Below are 6,353 nucleotides of genomic sequence, written 5' to 3'. Positions count from 1 at the left end.
CCTGGAGGAATATGGGGATCACGAAGATTCCCTGGAGAAAGTGATACCAGAACCTCCTCTGGAGAGTAAAGACAGGAGAGAGGTTTTCTGGCTGGGGAAAAATCATTACCAAAAAGCCAGGGAGATCAGACGGCATGGCGTGAGTGAGGGATCAGAGTGGCTAAGTATTATTTCAATTAGCTGACACTGACATTCCTCGTGGTCCCCACAGTTATTACACATCACAAGTGTCTCAGTCTGTGTATTTTTCAGTACCACTGACACTTATCTTGTTCTGGGACTGATCCTCACTGCCTTGTCTTTCCCCGAGCTCCTGGACTAACCTCTGGGCCCCTCTCTTGTCCTATCTAAGCTTTTGACCAACACGGTGCTCCGTCATTCCCAAACCCAAGAGCAATTCCATTTAGACATCCTTTGAAGCATTCCCTTGTTTTGGCATCAGTGGCTTCACTTTTTCCTGGTTTACTTTCTTCTTTTTGAATCCTTTTGTGGACACGCTTCACTTGAGTTTCAGATGTTGACATTCCTCTCATTCTGAGTTAGAGCTCACTCCTTTATTGTCCAGGCTGGGTCGTTTTTTTTTTTTTCTTTTTTAAGTTTTTGCTAAGGGGTGTGTGTGTTTGCCAGAGAGAGAGAGAAAGAGACACAGAAAGTGAGAAATCTCTCCCCTTAATCCCCCAGGGAGGATGGCCACCTCATAATCCCTTCTCCATTCTCCTCTTGAGATTTTGGGCATGCAGGTACACATGCCAGGTGTCATTTTCAAGATGCTGGGTCTGGGACTAGAACTGGGAGTCAGCCATGAAAAGCCATGTGATACACTGTAAAGATGTATAGTGATTAAGTGTACATTTTTAAAAAATGATAATTATAAAGCAATGAGAGGCAAACTGGGATCTACAGTCATCTGACTCCTAGGCTGTCTCGGGTCACTCCACACTCTCTAAGTAGTCTTAATATACCTAGGGCTCATTTAGCATCTTTATCATGACAATGGCCAAATATGAGACTTCAAGAAGTTCATAGGAAAATTGAATTAAAATGCATTTATTTTGGTGCCACATTTTTATGAAATCCATTTATAGTTTCTTAAAAAGAACTATTTATTTTTATTTATAATTTTTATTATAACTATCATTATTTTAAATTTGCTACAGGGCATGTGAGCTCACCAGAGAGAGACAGAGAAAGAGAGGCAAAGTGAGAAAGCAAGCCACCAGGTCCAGGACTCTAATTGGAGTTGGCCATGTGGGAGGGAGGTGCCTTAGTCACCACACCATCTGCTGGCCCGACCAAGAATTTTCTAACCTCAAAACTTTGTAGTATTTCCCCCCCAGTTTTATGACTCTCAGACTTCTCTATACTTTTTTGCACAATTCCGGTTGTAATTGATGATTTATTTAGAATAATTTGTCTAAGATCTGTCTTTCCTTCTAGACTGAAAGGCTCCGTGATGTGTCTGGAGCATAAAGAAGACACGAGAGGACCCCGCCCTGAGGCCCAAACTATGCGTGTTGTGTAATAAACAAAAGACCTCTCTCTTATAGGAAAAATCTAATTTGTTGACTGAGTGGAGAAATTCAAATTACTTCTGGTATTCTGTAACAATCAAATCAACAAACTAGTAGCAAAGATTGTACATGGCTCTCTTCAAATGCATTTTATGTCTTTCATGGGGTGGACTCACTGTCCCATCAACAAAACACAGAGGAGAACAGCTAATACCTCCCCCAGCCAGTTCGCATTATTTGCTCATTTGTATAAAGTTAAAAACATAAAGGTAGAAAATTAGACAAACCACAATCTAAATTCTAGATTTGAGATTTTCACAAGGAGAAGGGACAAGATGGAACACGGTGATTTAACATGTCAGCTGTTTCCTTCCAGTTAACGTCAATCACAAGAGTAAATGCTTAAAAACATTTCCAGTCAAACATTGCTGATCCTGTTGCCTTCTAACATTCATGAGCTCACCAGAGAGAGACAGAGAAAGAGAGGCAAAGTGAGAAAGCAAGCCACCAGGTCCAGGACTCTAATTGGAGTTGGCCATGTGGGAGGGAGGTGCCTTAGTCACCACACCATCTGCTGGCCCGACCAAGAATTTTCTAACCTCAAAACTTTGTAGTATTTCCCCCCCAGTTTTATGACTCTCAGACTTCTCTATACTTTTTTGCACAATTCCGGTTGTAATTGATGATTTATTTAGAATAATTTGTCTAAGATCTGTCTTTCCTTCTAGACTGAAAGGCTCCGTGATGTGTCTGGAGCATAAAGAAGACACGAGAGGACCCCGCCCTGAGGCCCAAACTATGCGTGTTGTGTAATAAACAAAAGACCTCTCTCTTATAGGAAAAATCTAATTTGTTGACTGAGTGGAGAAATTCAAATTACTTCTGGTATTCTGTAACAATCAAATCAACAAACTAGTAGCAAAGATTGTACATGGCTCTCTTCAAATGCATTTTATGTCTTTCATGGGGTGGACTCACTGTCCCATCAACAAAACACAGAGGAGAACAGCTAATACCTCCCCCAGCCAGTTCGCATTATTTGCTCATTTGTATAAAGTTAAAAACATAAAGGTAGAAAATTAGACAAACCACAATCTAAATTCTAGATTTGAGATTTTCACAAGGAGAAGGGACAAGATGGAACACGGTGATTTAACATGTCAGCTGTTTCCTTCCAGTTAACGTCAATCACAAGAGTAAATGCTTAAAAACATTTCCAGTCAAACATTGCTGATCCTGTTGCCTTCTAACATTCAAGAAACCCAGGAGAAATCTAACAGGGAAGTTCTTTGTGTTTCTTCTTTCACGAGTATTTAGCAACAACAATGAAGTAGGAGAGAATGTTCTTGAAGGCACAGAATCTAGGATCACTTGCTTACAAAGCAACCATTGGGACATAGAGTGATTGAGCATCTGTTTTCAATTTTGGGTCAAAATGTCTTAATCCAGGATGTAATTAAATCCCTGGTATGTATAGAGATATCTATTTCACATATCTAATTCCCTAGATGTTTAATTATAAAGTAGTTGCAATCATTTGCACAAATCAGCTCATATTATGTTATTTTGACATCAGGTTTCCATGTTTTGGAATGAGATGTTGGGGATTTGATGTAGCAGTGGGGTCAAGGGGACTGGGTAATATATCTTCTGCATTTTCATCTACAGCAGACTGGCTCCTATCTTGCCACTTCTTTGTTAAGGTAGGAAGCGGTAACTTTATCAAAGCTATGCACATATTTCTAACCTCCTTAGCTAGGTCTAAAAACCAAAAGAATATCTTAAATTCTTTGTTAAAATATGAAAATTGTGGGGCCAGCATTTGGTGCGGTGGTTAAAGCCCTGGACTCCCACATGGCTGATCGTGGTTCAAGCCCTGGACCTGGCGTCTTGAAAAAATCACACCAGAAGTGTGTATGCATGCCCAAAATCCCAAGAGGAGAATGGAGAAGAGGGGACTATGGTATGGCCACCTCCCCTGGGGTGATTTCTCACTTTCCTTCTCTCTCTCTGCTAAATGCACACACCCTATGGCAAAAAATTAAATAATAGAAAATCATTTTCTCTAAATTATTAATGAAACAAATACTTTAAAAATCAAAAAAAATTTCCTTCACTCTGAGTATGATAGGAAAAAATAATTAATTGTATCCTCCATTTAGCTACATCTATGCCATATCATTTCCGCTTCTGAACTATTGTAGGTATGTATCTTGGACTACATTCAGATGAAAAATCTGAGACTGTTCCTCCTGATTTTTTTTTTCATTCAAAATTACAAAAGAGAGGAATATAACCTCTTTTATTATACCAACCACATATTCTATAGTTATACTTTTCTATAATTCTATAGTTATTCTACACAAGATACAGAATCAAATAACATACTGCAATTGTAGCAGGACTAACAAATAATAAAACTATTGAGATGATTATATTCTTGGTTCTGCTTGAAGTAATAGGAAGAAGAAATAGAGCCAGCATCACACATTCTTTTGGAAAAAGCCAGCATTATCTGAAAGTCTCATTACATATTTTATACATTCTTCTTCTTTTTTTTTAATTTGCCAGAAAGTATGTGCACTTGCTGGAGACAGAGATAGAGAAAGAAAGAGAGAGAGAGAGAGAGAGAGAGAATGTAATCCCCATGGGAGATAGTCATGCCACAATCTCTTCTCCATTTCGCCCTCCTTTTCTTGAGTTGTCTGGAAAGTCATGATACATTTTTGTAGAGATTAACATAGAAAAATATGCCATGACTTTCTCAACACCCGAATAGGAATTGGGACATACATGCACATGTGCCTAATGTGTTTTTCAAGTTGCCATGTCCAGGACTTGAACTACACAGTCATCCATGTGGAATCGAGTTGTCTTCACCACCACAGCACTGGCTGGCCTATGTACATTATTCTACATCTTGTTAAGGAATCTGGAATGTCTAATTAGCAGTATGTTCATAAAAACACATTTCTAATTCCTTGTTTCTACTGCACAAACTGAGTAATATCTCTTTTAAGAACCAATCTCTATTTTATTATTTTGTAGTATATTTTCATACTATTGACTATAGTAACTTTATAAAAAGACAAAAAGAGACTTACATGTGATGAGCTAAAGTAAGAAGACAAAAATCTTTATTCTCGAAGTTAATTCCAGAAGTCAGTATCAAAAAATGTTTATTAAGGAACCAGCAGTTAGCGTAATGGCTATGTCACTGGATTCCCATGTAGTCGACCGCGGTTCGTGTCCCGGACCCGGTGGCTTAAAACTCACGCCGGGCGCGTGTGCGTGCGTGCCCAAGATCCCGAGAGGAGAATGGAGGAGAAGGGATTGCGGCGTGGCCATCCCCTCTGGGGGGTGATTTCTCACTGTCTCTCTGTCTCTCTCTGTCTGTCTGGCGAGCGCATGTGCCTTATAGTAAAAAACCTCTCAAAAAAAAAAAGTTTATTAAAACATTTGATTGATTTCCATAAAGCATGGAGAGGAGACCTAATGTTTGTTTTTCATTTCTTTTTTTTTTTTAAGTTCCTCACCCCTTTTTAGATTATAAATGCTATTTTCTTTCCTTTTTTTGTTTTATACATTTCCTCCTCCTTCCATCAATCAATCAGTTAATAATTAATAAAAATCATTTATTGAGTGTCTACAATGTACCAGGTAGTGAGCTTTAACTTCCTTGTACTTTTTTTTTAAGTTTTATTTATTCATTCATTTATTTTCATTTGATCAGAGAAAGAGAGAGAGAGAGAGTAAATGAGAAAGCAAGCCACCAGGTCCAGAACTTGAACCGTGGTCGACCATGTGGGAGTGTCCAGCACCTTAGCCACCATGCCACCTGCTGGTCCCCCACTTCCTTGTACTTTTGAAAGAGTTTTATTATACCTGCTTTGTCAGGATGCTTCTCAAGAAGGCCCTGAAATCATGGAAATGTCTGATAAAGAATTTAGAATATTCATAATGGCAAAGCTAACAGAGATAGAAGAGAAGAGAGACAATGAACTACAGAAGATAAAGAAAAAAGGAGCTGATGAGTTCTAGGAGGTGAGGATATTCTTGCAAGATCTAAAAGAAGAATTATACACTTTACCAAAGAATCAAATGGAACTGTTAGAGATGAAGACTATAATACAGGAAGTCAAAATGTCCCTTGAAAGTATTAAAAGCAGATTAGATCATATAGAAAATAGAATCTCAGATGTAGAAGAGAAAATTGCTGGCCTAAAAAAATCCACCATCAAGACTGAGAAAATTGTCCAAAAATTTTAGAATATATGAGAAATACTAGATACCATCAAACGTCCAAACATCCAGATAATTGGCATCCCAGAAGGCGAAGAGACTCTTAAGGACATTGATCATCTATTCCATGAAATCCTGAAAGAAAAATTTCCAAACCTAGAGAGGCACTCAAAGATCCGGTCCCAAGAAATACAATGGAATAGAATCAACCCAAGAACATCTTCTCTAAGACACATTATAGCCAGACTGAACAAAACCACAGACAAAGACAAGATACTAAGATTGGCAAGAGAGAAACGGCAAGTTACCTACAAAGGATATTCCATTAGACTAACAACAGACCTCTCATCAGAAACAATGCGACCTAGGAAAGAATGGGAAAACATATTCAAAATGTTGAGGGGAAAAGCAATTGCAACCAAGAATACTGTACCCAGCAAGATTATCCTTTATATTGGAAAAAAAGACAAGAACATTCTCAGATAAACAAAACCTGAAAGAATTTACCAGTACCAGACCAGATCTCCAAAAAGTTCTCAAGGGAGTGCTATGTCAGGAAAATTAAGTGTAGTCATACAGAAATAAAAGAGTATAAGAAGA

Source organism: Tupaia chinensis, unplaced genomic scaffold (assembly GCF_000334495.1).
Source record: "Tupaia chinensis unplaced genomic scaffold, TupChi_1.0 Scaffold000362_1, whole genome shotgun sequence".
Taxonomy (NCBI): Eukaryota; Metazoa; Chordata; class Mammalia; order Scandentia; family Tupaiidae; genus Tupaia; species Tupaia belangeri.
The sequence above is the reverse complement of the archived record's forward strand: the minus strand, read 5'-3'. Positions refer to the sequence as shown.